The sequence below is a fragment of the Condylostylus longicornis genome, unplaced genomic scaffold (genome assembly GCF_029603195.1).
Source record: "Condylostylus longicornis isolate FDR11 unplaced genomic scaffold, ASM2960319v2 ptg000020l, whole genome shotgun sequence".
In the NCBI taxonomy this organism is placed as follows: domain Eukaryota; kingdom Metazoa; phylum Arthropoda; class Insecta; order Diptera; family Dolichopodidae; genus Condylostylus; species Condylostylus longicornis.
In genome coordinates this window covers 2,651,882-2,672,832 of record NW_026577989.1, presented here as the reverse complement: position 1 = coordinate 2,672,832, position 20,951 = coordinate 2,651,882, and positions in this window count along the sequence as shown.

Here is a 20,951-nt window from a genome sequence, read left to right as displayed (position 1 = left end):
ATGGGTCAACTTTTAATATTTTTACAATATCATATTTCCAGGCGATACAAATGTTATCGGCGTTTTGCAACTTATTTTGAAAAGCTATGCGTTAAACGTAACTTTTCGTAAAAGGTACCGTGTTATCCGTTTCAGGATTCTATAGAATCATACCAACGTCATCGTCAGCAACATTGTACTTTTTATAATTTTCTTAAACACCTATTTGAAAATATTTAAATAAATCTCTACTGAAAGTGTGTTGTGAGGGTTTATTTAATATTTACTCTTTTCGCTGGAACTTCCACTGCTAATTTTTTTTAAACGGTAAACTCATAATTATTTTTGTATTTATGTATATAAATATGTATAATTGAAATTCTCATTTTAAATATCCTTAAACGATTCTTCGCAATTATTTTTTGGTAACATTTGAATTCAAGGTCAGTGATTTTCAACCCCTTATTTTAAAAAAAAATTAAAAAATTTCCTGAAGACTTTGTAAGCACCCTTTTTCGTTAGCGTTTTTTTTAATTGGGAAAGCACAAATCATTATTTTTTTTACTTTTAATAACAAATGTGACACAATTATAATTTGTTACCCTATACTATGAAATTATATATATAAATTTGTGTACTTATATATACTATAAATTTTTATAAGTAGAAGAAAATATTAACCAGTTTTAGATTTCCCGCTCAGCTAAAGTATTGAATTAGATGAAAAACATTTAAAAAGAAATTCCCAACCACCTTAAAGTAGAAAAATATTAAACTAAATTTAATTTAACAAAAATTGTGACAATTTGGAATTAAAATTAAGACTTAGTATACTAAAATGAATATCGCAACATTATACTTACTTAATTAAAATTGTATTGCTGAATTGAACCAGCATGATGACAATCCGGAAATTTTTTTAAAATAATTTTATGTACATACACATAAGTATAAGAATTAAAACACATGTGCTAAAAACGCTTTAAAATTTCAATAGAAATTTCGTGTACCACACGCTCATAATGTTTTTAACGTTAAATATACATACATTTTGTTGAATTTTTTTTAAATCACGTTCCAAAAAAAAGGGGTATAAAAAAGGGAAATGAATTTTCGACCCTCTATTGGGATAGTTAACTATAGTTTAGCTTTAGTTATGCACATATGTATGTACATATAAACGGTTTGGCATACATATACACATGAAAAAAATTCTTATAATCTTTTGAAATGTACTCATTATTATACTCATTTTTCTAACGTTCAAATATAATAAGTATTAAAATATTCTTTTGAGAAGGGGTTTACTTCATGCTCGTTATTCATAAATTTCCCTGCGTTATTTATGTTAAAATTATACTTGATTTGAAAATTCCTATTTGACAGATTTCAAGTTCAAGGATGACATGTTGTAAAAATAAATAAATACATAATGCAACTATGCAAGTATAGCTACATAAATACATGATGAAGATATGTATGCACATACATCTAACCTTACATTTTTAAGCTAAACGAGGTGTTTTAGAAAATTTTTTAATTTTATATATTAAAAAATAATGTTTTTTTTTTATAAAAGAAACTAAAATGGAGCTGTAACTTGAATTATTTAACAATTAAAATTACATTGCTGAATAAGTCAAATCAACATTTAATTTACATTTTGACTGGAACCACATTCCATTTACGACCTTAAAATTGGAGAAACACCTAAATATAGATCTAAAGCTGACTCAATTTTTTCAGCAATTAAAATAGCATTGCTGAAATAAGAAAATAAGACTTAGGACTATATTTTACTAAGCGCCGTAGAACCATTTACGATTTTAAATTGGAATTAAATTAATTCTGAAAATACATAGCTGAATAATTCAAACTTATATTTTAACTTTGCATTTAGGTTGATGATTATTGTTTTAATGAAATATGTATGTTATAATAATTATATTTCTATAAAATTGAGAACTTGTTTACAATTAATTTTATTAATCTATTTGTATGATTTCTAAATAAGAGTAAAAAGCAATAGCCACACAATTCAGCAATTAGAACTCTTAAGCTGAATTGTGTTTAAATACTACGCTACTGTTATTTTCTAGAACATTTTAAGTATCTGTTTTCTTGATTACCAATTTTTCTTTACAATTTAATTTTTAAACTTCAAATTCACATTTTTGTTCGCCTTCAAATTAAAAAAAACACTATGAGTAGCATACTATTAAATAAATATCCTGTAAAAAAAAAATTAACACTTTGCATGTCTATAATATTGAAAAGTTTAAAGGAAAGTGAAAGTAATAGAAAAGGGGAAATTAAATGAAAAAAAACAAAATAAATGTTTTGATAGGATGTCTAGAATGGTGAAAAATATTTTTTTAACATTTTTACTTTCCTGCAGTTGTTGTTTTCTTTATTATCCTTTTATTGATTTTTCGTTTTATCTATAAATAACCTTTTATTGGAATTTATAATATTCACACGATACTATTTAAATTATTATTATTATTATTAAATTTAGGAGAATATTCAAGGTACATACATATATACACATACAATGATACTGATGTGAATGACGGTATCCTATTTAATATTTTCTTATATAGAATATAAAAGGATATTAAGCAAACACATTGTACACACATCATATATAAAGAAATGGAGAAAAGAAATAATATATTATAATAAATTATTAGATAAATATGAAAGGATTTATATTTGGTTTTTGCTCATGAAAATAAGAAAAGAAATCGTAGTTAAAAGATGGTCATAAATTATGATGATCTTCTATGATTAGTTTATAATATTATATAAAATATAACGAGGAAAAGAAAGCAAATGTAAATTATATACAATATCATTGAATCATCTTGGGTTAAAAGAATTTTTTTTTTTTTTGAAAAGTTCAATGATTATGATTACGATATTGGAATTTGAAAATCTTTTATCAAAAAATTTCGATTATTTTCTTTCACATTATCTCAAAGTCTACTGTAGTCAGCACAGCACATAATCGACTTCAGAGTATATTTTCTATAGTTAACTAGAAAGTGCAGAACAAGCTTTTAAAAAACATTTATTTTAATTATATAAGTATAAGGTAGTAAATTTCCAATTAATATACCCAGAGAATTTGTTTGAATTTTCCTGAAAAATTCATCAGCTAGTTACGTTAACCCACCGAAATCAAAAAATTAAATTTCAAAATATTCATTTTCATACTAGCAGTACTTTAAATATGATAAAAAATATAATCCATTACATTGCCAAACTAAACTCAGCTATGAATTATTTTAATAAAAATCACTTCAATCGAAATTGAGATAAACAAGTACACAGACCGATAGGCTGCCAGACAGATGGACACTTCTTCAAAAAATAAGTACTTGACTTAAAATATGAACACAATATTGAACTTTATTTTCTAAATTGAGTTGTTTTTTATTAAAATGATGATTGAAATATAATACGTGTTTAAGTTTAATTTTGTTAATATAGTCTGCAATTAGATTTGATTTATTTCACTAATTTAGAGTTACACCCTAATAATACATCATATTAGCTAGCTATTCGGGCGAAAAAAATTAGAAAATGCATGACTTTTAACTCAAAAATTTTACGAATTTTTTAATGTAACCGTTTTTTTATTTTGTAGCTCAGAGTTAAACCAATTTCAGCAAATACTATAATTGTCACAATGTCGTTCTCGCCAATTTTAGTACAATATAAATCTAAAATTTTATAATTCTAATACAATATTGTAATCACAAAATTATTTTCCATCGTTCATTTTTATTCTAAATCACTCATCAATTAATTAAAACTTTTTGTAGTAAACTTTTAAGCATGAACGTGTTTAAATAATCAACAAGTTTATAAACTTGGATATAAAACAAATATATGTACATATGTACACAATTTGCTAAACATTGTAATAAATTTTGTTTTAATAATTTCATAATCATAAATATATTAATAGCACAACTTATTTAATTATAGTTAATAAGATTAATGCCAATAAATCAATACATTCATGTATGAAGTCAGAATGTTTAAATTTAATTGTGCATGTTAAAGATTTAGGGGGAAAAAAATGTTAGAAATTTAAAATGCTCCAAATATTTCATGTTAAATAAACTAAAATGTAAAGGCAATTATTACAAAACTTTGAATTTTATGTTTATTTTACAAAATTTGTATAATGTGTTAAGTCTGTAATTAATTTTAAAATTTTCATAAAAAATGTTAATATTGTACACATTATATTTTTCAATATTTTAAGCGTATCCTATAGCAATTAAGTACAAGCCATTGGCATATTGAAATTAAAATAATTTTGAAAAACAAAAAAAAAATTACCTAATTAACTTTTTTTGGTAACGCAATTCCACATTTTTTTTTCTATTTGAATAATATTTCAATGAATTTCTATTATAACAAGTTTTGGTCATTTATTACTCAAAATAAAAGTTTTTAAATTTTAATATTGTTTGTGGTTTTCCTTTTCTCTTTGTTTATTTTGCTTCCAAGTATTTTCTTTGTAAACTTTATTTTTTAAAATTTTAAAGTATAAAATTTTATTCACATTCTCATCATTAATCTAAAATGTCCAGAAAAGTTGGTGATTTCGAAAAATTTTTTCCACAAAATATATAGAATGGGTTAAGCACCCACAGTTAAAAAAAAAAATTATAGCATCAGAATAAAATTTGTTGAGAAAACTTTTTCTATATATAAGTAGAATAATACTTTATAAAATTTTTTTTTTGGTAATATAACTACAATGTTAGTTAATAATTCACAGACTTATTTAAGTTTACAATCATTATTATTCTAGAAGTCTTATACTTTTTGAAAGTTTTCTTTTTTTTTTGCTTTTAATTTATTATAGTGAGGGTGTTTCGTTTCTAAGTGTACGAGTACTGCTAATATAATGATACGTATACCAGTATATTTTATGTAAGGGTTATTGTAAATTATTTTAAGTCATTGAAGAAAAATATAATTTATTTTTCTCAATAACTTCTAAATTATATAACAGATATAGGAAGATAAAGAGAAGAGGTAAAGATTGGTATAAAGTTTAATTTAAATGTCAAAACATGATAAGTTGCTATTTTATGTCACTCAAAAAATTAACGCCTTTTTAAAATGAAAATGTAACAATTTAAACTTGTTGACATTCAAAATTATATGATTCCGAAATTTGAAAAAAATTATAACTTTAATGCAGATATTCATGAGTTCTTGTTCTGATTGTTCCAAATTTAAACATGCACTTTAAATGTCATATTATAGCTCAGGAACGGAATTACAGAAAAAATTCCTAAAAGAAATCAGTTGAAATTTACTTTAAGTCCCCGTACTTCGGAGCTTGAAGAGCTTTAAACATTGTCTGCTACAAAAATTTCATCTACTCACGAGGATCTCTATGCAACGGTATATACAGCAGTGCACTTAAAAACGAGACACTTTGTGTATGTATAAAATTGATTTACTCTAACAAGATCTGTCGTTATTTTTACATTTCCGAACATATGTTTGTATGTGTATACATGCATATATTATTCATTATATATCACAAATATAAAATTGACGAAATTGAAGGAAAAAAAACTTTTGTAAAAAAAATTTAATTGACATTAATAGTGTAAATTTTAAATAAATCAATGAAATTGAAATAGAAAAGGAAACAAAATTTGTAATTTTAAAAATAAATTAATATGCATAGTAATGGCAATATTGTAATGGCTAATACATTGTTTAGTTGAATATTTTTAAAAAATATTTAAAACATATTATGACTGTTTTAATTCATAAATAACATTAAATTGTACTTTTGCATACTTATATTTGTACTATATACTTGGAAGTCAACTCACATAGCACGCGGAACCAAGATAAGAATATTCAACCCGTGTGTTAAACCGGTGCTGCTTTATGGAAGTTACATATGGTGGATGTCCAAAGCCAATAGGCAGAAGAAACAGTTATTTGTAAAAAAAAATACCTCAAAATAATATGTAAAATATTCTGGCCAAGAAGAATCACGAGCCAAGAATTGTGAGTAATGACAAAACAAGAGATACGTAAATAAAATAAATGGAAATGAATTGGCCACATTCTAAAGCGTCTAATAACTTCCGTTGCGGGTCAAGCTCTTGAGCGGGGTCCCCAAGAAAGAAGGTATGTGGGTAGACTGAGATAAACCTGGAGAAGAAGTGTACTATTAAAAAAATAAAAAACAAATATACTAACATGCCATTTACAGCTACTCTTGCAGTTATACAATAAATTTTATGAATGGCAAAATCGCTTACTTCTTTAATAAAGCGTTTGGTTGTAAAGGTACTATTACAAATTTTCCAAATAATTCTTTTACCTCAGCACTCATACGTTCAATAATTTATGTTCTTATTTTACTCAATTTTTAATATTACTAAATTTACTCTCATCAAAATTAAACTTGTAAACAAATAATTTTTGAATTTGCATGTTAGTCGCTTTAGTTACTATTACCCGAATTATTTTACGATAGTTGTGTAACACTTAATAACGTTCATTATTAGTTAACGTTAAGTAGTTATTTTTTTATTTTATATGAAACAAATAGAAATTTATTCTATTTTATTTTAATTTTTGTTAAAGAAATGCACTTAATATTTTTTTTATTACACATCATTACTGTGAATACAATTACATTATATAAATTCATAAAAGATTTACCTATATAAAAGAAAAAATCTCCTGCTGTTCTAGAAAATAAAAGCAATTAATGTACACATATACATACATACAATTCCATTGAAATAGTAAAAAAAAAAAATTTCACTTTCTTAATTCTTTTATACGTAAGGTTAATAAATTTTTTTCTTATATTCAAAATAGCTACTTTCCTAGCTATATAATAACTAAAATAAATAAAATAAAAACTAGATTCCCGGATTGTCCGTGTAATGATCAGTCAACAACACCGGTCGTTAGCTTCACAGTATATACCAAGTATTGTCAGCACGTAAACTTAATTTAAATCACGTTTAAAAACATTATACTTGTTTTCTATTTTACTTTTTGTCTCCTTTACTTTTGTTTTTCTTTCCTTTTCATGAACAAAAAGTAACATAATTTTTTCAGATGACGTTCATTTCTTCTTTTTTTTAATCCTCTGCGGTCATTAATCTCTTACTCTTACCATATATTCTAAATTATACATTGATAGCAGTAAGTGTTATTTGTTCATAAAATAAAAATTTTATTATAAGTGATTAAAATAAAAATTACTTATAAGACACATTTTTAACTACTGTTATGAATTTATAAAAAGTTCTTTTTAAATTGAAGTCTATGTTGAACGAGGACTAAATGTACTCACTTTGCAGTAGATTTTATAGTGTCTCTTGTATACACGAATCATGATCATGTGCATTTTCCTATATCTTCTACATTTTCTTGTAATGTATTCACTTCTATATAAACTATCCAAATTTTTGTAATATTGAATTTAATTTTAAATATTTTATTCTAATTTCACTACAATGTTTTACAATAAAAATGAATTTAGTTGGAATAATTTATGATGCGTGAAAAGTTGGAAAAAGTTCACAGTGAACTAGAATTGATTTCGTTTGAAAAATTTGACCCAAACATAAACTTAATACAATAATATAGGAAAAAAAAACGAGAATTGTATGCGAGACGAATTTTAATAAGAATCAAAAAATTTTGTTTGATAATTTTATTTACATATTTACACATACGCCAAACATTTCGATATCATAAATTAAAATAAATTTAAAACATATTCCTTTTTTCCTCCCAAAGAAAACCATATGGATATTACGGGTGGTATTGAGTAAGTGATTAATTGTTGTTGTTGAAATTAACAAAGTACACGTACAGGTTACATGTTTTCTTAACAAATGTAGTTGTAAATTTTTACATTATATTCCTAGACTATACTAAATAATATGCAGATGTAATTGCTGTCCCGTACAATATTAATTTAGAGTTCAGAGTTCATTTTTTAAGGAAGTTTAAAGTTATGCAAATTTATTTATTCTTTAACATTTTATAAATACTTTATGTATTTTTAAGCGTGGTTTATATTTCCGGAAAAATAATTAAGGAAATACATAATATATGCACAAGATGAAAGTTTTAAAAAAAGGATTATCGAATATCAAAAAAAAAAATATTGGGGCCACTGGAGAAAGGGAAACTAAAATATTGAAAGGAATCCGCATTGAAATTTGCAATATCGCCTCATCTTTGTAAAAAATCCGTACACATTATTACAAAACTTCATTCGCCAATTATTGCATAAGTATAGAAAATTTTCCTAACAAAAAATATGTACTTTTTTTTCATTGTTTAAAAACTTTTGTTTTCAGCAATATTAAAATATTTAGTATTTCTTTTGTGACCAGGATTTGTTTTTGTCAGTTTAATATCAAAGTTATATGCATTTCTTTATGATGAATCTAAAACAGAATAAATAAAATCATGTCTACGACATAAAATTTGTTCTACATTATTTAAAATTAAGAAAGAGAAATTTAACGAAATAAAAAGAAAATTATTGTTGATCGCACCATTACAGGGTAATCCTATAAAAATAAAGATTATATAGTTTATTGTTAATAAAAAATTATTAAACAAATTATATCAGTATATTAGTATAGTCTACTCGTTTTTGAAGTTAAAGAGTGAGAGAGTCTAGAATTGGAATCCTAAATTCAATTTTAATATGAAATCTTTTGGGATTATGTACAAAAATTTGCTTCTAAATACATCTACACCTAGTATTATTACACTTATTGCAAATGGAGTAACAATTTTTGTACTCCATAATAAGTTGTAATTTTTCTATTATTCATAATATACAAGCAGAACGTGCACTGGTATAACCTTATTTGGTATAGTGTAAAAAAAAAATTACTTTTCTTATCCTTGTTCTATTTAATATAAAATTCAGTATTAATTTTTTATGTTATTTTTCTATTGTTTATTAAAAGAAATTTTAAAAAACACATAAGCACACAAGTCATATACATACAATTTTTAAGGTTTTTAATTTTTTACCACTTCTTTTCTTATAAGAACTGAGAAATTACAGGATATATCAATGACCTATTTTTATTTAGAAGTATGTGTGATATATTAAAGATTAAAATTATATTTTGTTACTAATAAAAGCTTTTATATACATTGCTATGTACAACAATAATGACTGTATTATAAATATGTACTTTGTTAAGTTCTCCATAAGAGTTCCGTAACACTTTTTTTTAGTACTTTAGAATTCTGGTCAATATGTCAAATATGTATTTTCAAATTAGTGTTTAATTATTTGTATTTAAAATGAAAAGATGATTATAACACTTGTTAAAAAATTTTTTATATTGTAATTATTATAAATTTAAATGACTGTAATTATTAGGATTATTAAATAAATCAGAACAGGTGGGTACCCACATACAATCTTTGGTCACAGAACAATTAATTGTCGTTGGGTTTTCATCAGATTAACTAAATTTAAAATAAAATCATTACAAAAATTGTTTGATATATTTGGAATAAAATTATTCTAACCGAAAATATTTCGCATCATTCTTATATAATTTTGATTCCGATGACAAAAAAAAGACTCACACGACGCTTCTCCTTAGACTAACATAGTAATTGTTATTGAAATGAATATATGTAAGAATAAACTCTCTTTAAAACGATGTTATTACGTATGTAGTTTTTTAAATATTTTTTTTACTTTCCCTTTAAAACAGTATTGTAGTTTAAATGCATTATGCTGTATTGTGTTAATGTTATTACATAAATCATAAAATATCAAAGAATAAATTAACAACATACATAAACAACAGCTTTAATAACCAAAAGTAAATAAAGCCGCGGTGGTTAATAAATGCAATACAAAATTCTACTATATTTAAAGTTCCATTGTTATATTATTTGTTGATATTTTTTTAATAGTATACTTAAATACTGTATGACAATGAATGTACAATAATACTTTTTGAAATTATTTCATTTATGTAATGTACATATGTATGTATATTGTAAATAGGGAATATTTAAAATGTACACATAACGAAAATAATAATTGAGGCCGATTTTTCTTCATATAAGATGTTCTTAGGTAGTAAATATAGGGACAGTATGTAAACATGCATACACATCCATTTGGCTTCTATTATATGAACATTATACTTTTGGAAGTTTAAATTAATTTTTAACAATTAATTTCCGAAAATAACAGAAATACCTTTCTCATAATAGCATTCCTTGATTCCTAATATGGTAAATTAAATCAAATTATTGTGTTCAATCAAATTATTAGTATATTCAGCAAGTCCAACGTTTTTAAACTTCATGTTATTGAAGTAACATACATTATAAGGAATAATTTCAAACTTGTTATTGGTGATAGCAGAGTCTTACATTTTGGTATAATAAAAGTGTTTTTGCTGATTAAGTCGGGTATGACTTATTTAAAAAGTTTTAATCGATTCCAAAATTCCTTGTTGGAAATCCACATCCTGCGAATGTAAAAGAAAAGAAAATCATACAATCTCATAAGATTAAGAAACTGCACATGAATCTAAGTTTGAAAGTATACTTACTTAAATATTTTACTATATTCCATAAGCAAACAGCTCGACTGCCGAAATAAACAAATTCTCCATAGACTAATAAATTCCAATAAATAATGTTTTATTTGGTGACACAATTTCTTAATATTTTCTTTCCTTATTTTAGGGTGAATTGAGTCTATTTCAATAATGTTGTAATATATATTTTAATATAAATATGGTGTGTTTTTCGGCATTATGTACATATACGAGTATAATTTATGTTACATACACGCATAGACTGTGCTTAAATGCTGTATGAATTGTGCCATTGAAACAACTGCGACTTATAGTTTTGCGAATTAAATATTTTTATGGAATACACTGAGCAAGCACTTAAGATATTTTATACTTAATGTTTATTTCATTTGCTGAACATGGAAAAACTATAAATGTATGTAAATATATAAAGGTTTTTGTTTTGTGTACAGGCTTGAAGGTGTTGTAATTAAATGTATTTAAAAGGAGATACGTACCTGGTCACTGAGTGATTACTACTTATATGATTGGAAAGTGTTTATAGAATTAATATTTACGTGATACCAAACTAAATACATATATATTTGAGTTAGTTATGTATAACTCCAAATAATGCCACTATTCCATATGAATCCTATAATTTTAATATTTCCACCCATACCTTCCATATGATCTACGTTGTTTTTAAATTCTTTTTTCTAAATTCCAATTTTCTTTCTTATCATTAATCGAAAATATTTGTTTCTATGGAATAATTCTGATGGATCAGGTGTACAAAACAATGTTTTCAAATAACATGTTCAGTAAATACATTCACACAAACGTCGTTCTTAATTATAACATCTTTATTAATAAAAAAAAACACCGCGTCTTTAATTATTTGAGTAATTTTCATTGTTTTTATCAAATTTCAGTCGTTTCCAATAATATTTAATATTAAATAGAGAAATTTCTTAATTGTTTTTAAATAAATATTATTTTCATAAATATAAACAGGTGTTAATAGAAGCTATTGAATAAAATGTTTTGCTTAAATAAAAATCGTTGATGAATAAGAAATTTTCGACTTTTTGTGTGTTAGTCTTGTATTTGTTAAAATCTATTTAAATTAAAGTATTTATTAAATTTGAATTTTTATTGTTTTTGAATTATTGAATTTTATTTACCAGACAGACAATGAAATAATTTAATAAAATTTTTAATTACAATTCATGTGTGCCACATTACAAAAAATTTTTGTTATGGCAATGCGTAAAACGTATTCGGCATCATGATACATTGTTCTCAAAATAGAGGAAGTATTCAGTACCGTAAAAAAAGCAAACTTAGACGATATGTAACGTTCCGTATTGTATCGTAAAGAAAATTTACAATTTTTCACATTTCGAGTTAAATAAAATGCGTTTTCGAAACTCAAAGAAAAGCAAATCGTGCTTTCAAAAAATTTTGGATGCTTTTGTAAACTTTTGACGATAAGTAGTACAAGACGTATATGCATTTATATTGACATAGCGCTGATTTTTTACTTTTTCGCAATTTTTTTTGACAATTCCCCTTTGTCATCTTAACATTTTCTATTTGACTTAATTCAGTTATTTTGACAGTGATTTTGTACAAACTTATTTAAAATATTTAACTGTCGGGCTTAAATTAAAACGTTAATAAAAGTGTATACTATTCTGTTACTAGTAAGTGAAAATTAATTTATTAAAAGAAAACTAACTTACTTAATTAACATTTTTTCGTATTATAATTGGTTAAATCGTCTCGGTATTTAATTTCTTTGTACATAGAATGGTTAAAAGAAGCTAACAGTAATCTTTAACATGAAAACTTGTAAAAAAAGAAAAAAAAAATAAATATGAATCATTGTTATCCACTTTTTTTTTTTGGGAAAGGGACAGGGAACTTAACGGTTCATACAAATATAAATATCATGACATTATAAATAAATTTCTTTGTCATCCATAACCATACGATTTCTATGCAAGACAGTTTATTCCACATGCGTATAATTTAAATAGGTATTAATCACTTACGTACATACCAGTATTTTATTTACATTTGTATAAAATTAAATTTGTTTATAAAATGACAAACAAATCCCGGGAGTGAATCAATAAAAAGTCACTAAAGTTATTCATAATAGTACAGCTTAATTTGTTGCTACCGATATGCATTGGAATTAATGATAATTATGATTAATATAATGATAAAAGTATGATGTAATCTTGTCGACATTATGATTCAGTTTTAAAAATACGTTTATAAATGCAACCAAATTATGTGTAAGGATTAGGATTACTTTTATAAAGAAGCATCTGAAAAGGGATTTAATGACCAATTTTCAAAAGTGTAGCTAAATTACTTATCCTTAAAAGCAGTTACATTATTTTAAAAGAAATTAAATTTAAATTTTAATATTTTCAAAAAATATAACTTTGCTTTTCCCTTTGTACTTGACCAGGCATTTTTGTCAATGTTTTTTTCCATTTTGTGCTGTAAAGCCCGCTTATTGCAAAAACGGAACTAAACAGAACGGCAGACGAACTCTGTTTTTAGCACTAATCAACAGCGGAAGGCCAAAATCAATTGTTCAGCATTTTGCATATAATGCCGCTACATAGAAAAATATTATTTCAAAAAACAACCACCAGCAATATAGTGAAACAGGAATTCGGATTATTTCATCACCGGCATATAAATTAATAACCGTCAGTAATTCCGCTTGATTTTGGCCGACAAATGTGTTTTAATATGAATTTTGACATTTCGTAGCGGAAAATCGTACTCGTTCTTTTTTCAACTAAGCGACTAAGAAAAAATGAAAAATTAGCTACCTACTACACCTTTAAGGCAAATTTTAATTCACTTTTAATGAGAAAAATTTAAAACCCGTACATATGTATATGTAGTATTTTTGAAACAAATGTGTCAAAATATTTGACACATTTGTTTCAAAAATACTACATATACATATGCACATATTTTAAATTTTGTTGGGCTAAAAAAGCCAATTTAGAATATATAATTATAGCTAAAATTGGCGAGTAAGAATGTGACAGTCAAAGAAGTGAAAAAAAAGTATGTGAAATTCTAAAATTTGATTCTTAATTAATGTACAGATATAGAAAATTCTTAAACATATACACATACTTCATGTACTTAAAATTACTAAATGTACTTAAATTCTATAATAGTTAACCATAATTTTACTATTGAACTTGGACTGAAGAAGTTCATTCACTCTAATTGTAAAATTTTTTTAAGAACATTTTGTTTTATAAAACTCAAATCATAACCGCAACGTTTAGTCTGATATTTAATTAAATAATTACAATTAAAACTACAATAAGAATGCGACTTATTCTTGATCGGATTATGAAAATGTCAAGGTAACTTTTAATTTTCATTAAGTGATTTTAATACTCTATTATTAACTGCATTCACAAAAAAAAATACATATTAACTAAATTATCATAAATCCCAAATGAAAATAAAAATATTCGGGATTTTCATAGAAAATGAATTTATATTTCCCTTCTTTTTACTATGGAATTTTTGAAAATTAAGTCATTAAAAGTTTTTAAAATGAAAATATTATGACTTCATACAACTATGAAAAGGAGATTTATTGAGTTTTTTTTTTTAAATGTCTAATACCATACTTTATTTAAGCAGACGACTTTTTTTTATTGGTTATATAAAGTCGTGGTCATTTTCATAAAAATTTCATAAAAAAAGTAGTTAGTAAAATTACATAGGCTTATAAATTTTTATTACTAATTCAAAGGGGATTTTGATAGTTTGAGCTTAAAAAAATAAGGCATAATACGCTTTTAATTAATAACCTTACCCATGTTAATTTAAAGTTAACATAAAGTTAATTTTTTTGTTGAATTTCTACGCAGTTATTAGAAAGATTTGGATATTAAATTAAATTCATTTAAAAGATCAAGTTCCTATAATATTATGTAAATTGTAAAAAAATACAGTGACTTTAAATTATGCTTTGAAAATGATTTTTGATTGAATGCATAATATTTGTTGAAGCAGGTTGCGGTTATTTGCTATGCTACTGGCTAATGTTAGGTTATGATGTTAGACTGTTTCTTATTTATTTGATGATGCCGCCAACTATACTCCGAAAATTTAAAATATTTAAATCTTGTAAAAGCATTATGAATAAGTTCATCTTATATTTATTTAAAATTGATATGATTCATGTAAAAAATTTGTGTGTAAAACCTTTTTTAGGCACTATTAATTTATTTTTGTATCCTTCTGTTCATTCTGTTCACAGTCTTATTATGGGTTAAACAATAAAAAACACACTCAGGTATGCATTCAAATTATAAGTAAATACAAAAATAGGTTAATCCAAAAATTATAAAAAAAATCATTATAAACATTTTTTTGGCAAATCATAATACAAAATATCAATTATGCATTTAAATTAAATTAACAATTCAAATTATTTTCAACACAAAAGAAAAATAATACGCAGTATTTATCGCAGTATACATATATCTCAAAATGAATTAATTGAATTTTTTAATATTTTCATTCTTATTAAAATTTTGCATAACTGTTTCTTTATTGCAAATTGAAAGCTAACATTTACAATTCGCATATCACTAATATTCAATGAATGTCAATATAAAGTAATAACTGCAATGAGTATTGTATGATCAGAAATTCATTAACAGCACAGTAAAAACAATAAACAAATTACGTGATCTGGTAACATTATCTAACAGTTAAAATCATGCAGCAATATGTACACAGTAATAAATTTGGGTGACGTATGTCAAAAGTTTTTTTACCAAGATTGGTTTTTAGTTCAAACTAAATCACAAAAAATTTTTTCGATAATATTTGCTTATTAGTTTTAAAATATTTATTATTTTATTTATTTGTTTGTCTGCTTACTGCTTTTATATATAACCAAATATAGAAATTTGAAATTTTGAAGTTAATTTTTAAATGTCATTCAGAAATTGACAACGATAAAAAAGAATTAAGGCTATTAAAATTATTAAAATTCGGTGCTGTTTTCATAAATAATTTTTTGACAGCAAAAAAATAAACAATGGATTATGGACTTTCCCATCATTGCGATACTGCGACAGCGACAGTTGCGCGAAGTGTTTAAATATTCAATCTGTTAATTTAAATAAAATTGATATATTGATTTAAATAAATGTATTGGTGCGACACTGACAGACACAGAATTTTAAAAAAATTGAATATTCGTCCGCGCAACATGATATGACAACTCAATGGCAAACGTTGTTTTTAACTTGGAATAAAAATTGCAAGATAAGTTTCCAAAGAAAAATTAAAAAAAAGGTTAGAAAAAAAAAACAATGCAAAAACAAAAGAAAATTGTTTTTGGTAAAAGTACGGTTGTTGTCACTGACAACGTAAACTGAAATGCGACAATGACATTTCAGCGACATATCGCACGATTCTCGCTGACACAGTGGGCCAGTAATGTGAACAGGTTATTAAACATAAAATTTTGGTTAATAATGTACTCCTATCGGTAATTTTTTAAATTATTAAAGTTCCAAAAGTGTACAAACTTATTTACACATAGACTTAAATTTGAAAGATTGATGATAATCTATTGTTTTCATAATTGTCAAACTTTGATTGATTTGTAAACGTTGCATATAAATATCGATATTTTATTTTATAATATATTTTCCTTCTAAATAATATCAAGTTTTGGTCACTTATTACTTCAAATTTATAATACTGAACTTCTACAAAAGCAAATTTAAAAGTTACCCCGAAATTATTCCTTATATGCCTAGTCCCCATTGTCAAACAACGTCATTTTCAGCTAAATATACGTTAATTAGCCATATACATAATTTAAGCTTTTCTCCCATCAAAAAATTAAATCAAAATATCATATTGCAGAATTATTTTAGTAAATATAATTAAGAAGATTTTTTTAATTTAAAGCTATGTATATATTTGTAAATATAAGCTCTGAGTCTAGACTTAATTTGTTAAAAAGGAAATGTGCTCTTTTATAAACCATGAGTGTGATCGACTTCATTTTTTTTTATATTAAGGCGCGAAATAAAAATTTTTGCAAAAATACTTGGGATATAAAAAAATTTAATAAGTCCGGATCAAATAAAAGTTGGTGGCTTTCTGAGCCAATTTCTGAAAAATTTATTAAAATATCTGTGACAAACGCTTAAAATGAAGAAGAATTACCATGGGCAAGTGTAGGTATGTATGTTTTGAAAATATGTACTTAAAAATTTTTAAAATACATATATTTTATTGCTAAACATCCGAAAATTTATGTAAATACTAAAGGATCTGCCATTCTTATATTTCTTATAAGCATATATACATACATGTACCTAATGTTCGAAAATTTTATATTATAATTCTAAAAACAATTTAAATTATTAAATGTTAATTATTTTGTGTAACATATGGCATAGAATTTTTCTTGAATAAAAATTCGTAATTTATTAGAAAATGAATAATACTGTTGTTACTTTATGGTTAAACCGCATTTTCTTAATTCGGATTGCGGTATTTTTTTTTCTATATATGTACATACGTACATACATAGGTACGTTTTCATCTTTATTATTAATATTAACATTAAAATTTGGCAATGAGTTTCATTCAATAAGGAACGAGTCACGTTCTGTTAAAACATTTTGCCGTAGAATAACTTTTATAAAAATATTTTAATTTGTAAATTATTATAATATTTAAATATAATTTGATTTTAAATGACTAGAAGAATAAAAACAATATTTTTTTGGTTTTGTATTTTGAATAACGTTGGACAGTTCCTAAGTAGAATATTAAAAAAGCTCATACCTAATTAGTCATAGTTTTTGATTCATATACGACAAGCTTGTTATTTGCATATGTACATACATATAGCTCATGTCTGCGATTCGAATATGAATGAATTTTTTGTTGTTTTCCTTTAATGATGATAAGTAAATTAAAATAAATTTTATTTTTATGAATGATAAATTTTTACTTATATCTTTTCAGCATTTCTTATTTTAGAGGACATATGCGACATCAGATATTCATTCTTTATCTTATCGGCAATTTTACTTTTTATTTTCAAACTGTACATGGGGTCTAAAAGCCACAATTTGTATACGAGTTCTATATATGTATGTATGTATACAATAGAACTTAACATATTATTGAAATATCTAATATTGTTAAGATACAAAAGTGAAAAGCTTGACATTTTTGCACGAAATTAGTTTGTAAACACGTTTTGTATAGGTGCCTATATACATTCGTCTTATTCGTCATACCAAAGAACACCATTTTTATTTGATTGGGGTTAAGATAAGCGAGTTTTGAATAAAATTCCTGTGGTGTTAGTGATCTTTGAAAGTTTTGAATTATTTCCAGGAGATGATGATATAATTGATGAAATTAGAAACTATAAAAAATTTTTGAATTATAAATAAAATTTCTTGGAAAGTTTAGGTTTTAAATTGTAAATTTTTGTGGGTTCTACAAAATTTATTATATTTTTGGTTTAAATATGTATATAAAGTTGCAAAAATATTAGAAGATGAACTTTTATATTTTGTTGTTATATAATGATGCGGTTTGAATACTAAGAATTGAAAATTTGGTATTACACATAAATCTAAAAGGTATTCAAATTTAATTTTAACGTTAAAAGAAAAATTAAAAACAATAATAATCCTTATCATTATTATTTTCAGATGATTGGTGAGATCAAGAATTTGGCAATGATTTTGCAAGCGTTACAGATAGGGCATTATTTAATCCGAATATGCGACTATCTGGTGTTTAATAAAATTATAATTTGCGAAAAAGGAGATTAGTTTCAACCAAATTTAGAATATGCTATACGATATACTATGGTGATATATTTGGAGCAACACGAAATATCATATTGTTTAGTAAGTACACTTCTAAATGATTTGTTTAAATTAAATAAATTAATATTATAAACTCAAAAATCTTATGATTTTACTATTTTATATTAATGTAATAGAAAATTCTTTTTTTCGAGTATATGTAAGTAATTATGAGATTTTCTCTTTAATCGATTAATGTAATTTTTGCTATAAGTGGTGTGTATTTTTTGGGTAACTTTTAAGTTATTGTCACAACTTTCAATACAATTTTTAAATGTAAACAAGTTGGTAATCTTTTTTTAAATGACAATCAAATACGTTAAATAAAATCAAAAGAATATCCGACCCTAGGATAATTATTATTTAATAGTTGAATGAAAGTGGCAATGAACTTAAATTTCACTTTACCCGCCAAAATCCCTGATTAAATATTTTTTCTTCCATAACAATACTATTCTTCATATACATATTATATATAAATGAAAAGCAAATAAAATAAAACTCTTTGACTAATGAGAACTACAATTTTGTAGTTCAAACATTTCATTTGTTATTCTTTTTATGTATTTTTGCTGGTTTTCTATTTCAATGTTAATGATCTTACAATATTTAGATTCTAGAGAGTTGTGTATTACACTAAAAGAGATTGTTTATTACACTAAAATTTTACAATATTACAATGATTGTTGTGTTCTTCTCATTACTCACCATCATCGTGTCTCTTATGTACATTTGTACTATGACATTTCTACTTATATAATTAGTTCATATGATCTTGCTTTAGGGGATCACAAATATTAAATATTTTTATTCTTCTCTATACGTTATTAGAGTCTTGTTTTGGGTACAGTGTTTACAGATATTATGTACCTATGTAATATCTTATGTACACACAATTCAAAGTAAAAATAAATAGTTTCGTAGTGGGGTTTAGAAGGAGTAAAAAAAATAGAGTGATGATTTAAAAGAAGTGAATGACTCAAAGAATTATTAATATAAGTATGTATGCACATAAATACTTATATTAAAAATGCCTTATGTTAAGATTAAAATGCTAAAATTAGATTTTTTTTTTATTGTTATGTAAATAAAACTGTTATATGTACGTTTATTTATATGAAGCATAAAACTATTAAAAAATACAATACTATAAAAATAAATTTTTTGCTGACACTAGATTTTTCATTTAATGAAATGAACCGATTAAAATTGTGGTCTTGTCACACTAATTCATCATATTATCCAATTATATATATTTTCTATTCTTATGTTTTGTTCATATATACAAAATTATATAAGAGAATTTTCTTTTTAACCCATAAATATTCGAAAAATTTCAATTTCAAAGCATAAAAATTTAAATGCGATCTTGAAAATTTAAAGAAGAAAAATGCTTTAGTTTTTTAAGTAATATTTATTTTTATTTAATTTTTTTATTGTTTTAATGTGTAAACATAAGATTTTTTTCCTTACTTTTTTTTTATACTAATTTCAATGCTTTTCCTCTTAAGCTATTCGAAAATTGTGTACATTTTTAGTATAACGCGCTCTGTTTCGTATTGTTTCTGAAATTTAATAAAAAAAAAATTGTGTACGTATAGTAATACAAACGATTCCATTTAATTATTACATTTATGAATACACTTCTATGGTTGGCATTGAAAATAATAAATTACAGTGTTTCTTACTTTAAAAACATGACAAAGTTTTGTAAGTGATTGCGCTACTGCGCCATTAAAATACGAATACAATTTACACGAGTTGCTTTCATAACGGTAAATAATTTATAGACAATTTGAAGATTTATTTCTCAAACGTCTGTGTACCAGTCCAATTTATTATAATTTATTTAAAGTACTGCGGCTGATCTGAATTATCATAATAACCCCAATAGAGACATGGTTCACATCATTTCTGTTCCTTCAAGTAACTTGTATTTCAGATAAGTTCTAATACGTAGCATATATGTATGTATACGTTGCAAAATGTTTTGAACCATTTTAATTTTAGAGTAATTTCGGAAATTATTCTTATTTTAATTTTACTTGGTTCTTGACTATTTTTCAAATTTTGATTGAAGATTAAGAATCACTGATATTTATACTAATAATATTATAATAATTCTAAAAGATATTATGAGTTATTGTTCAAATAATGAAGTAAACATGTTGAAAAGGCCAATGACTTTAATATTGTTACCGTAATAGATTTCGTATACCTAGTATGGAGTACATGAAACAAAAAAAGAAAATCAAACACACACATTTGTACATGAATATATTAAACATTAGATCAAGAATATTAATTGAAATATTCTCAAATTTTTTGTATTTTTTTTTTATTGAAATAAATTTTGAAAATTTCCATTTTCTTTTTAGAATTTATTTTCACGAACACTTGCCTTACTATATTGATTTTATGCTTCAATATTTTTTTAGCAAAT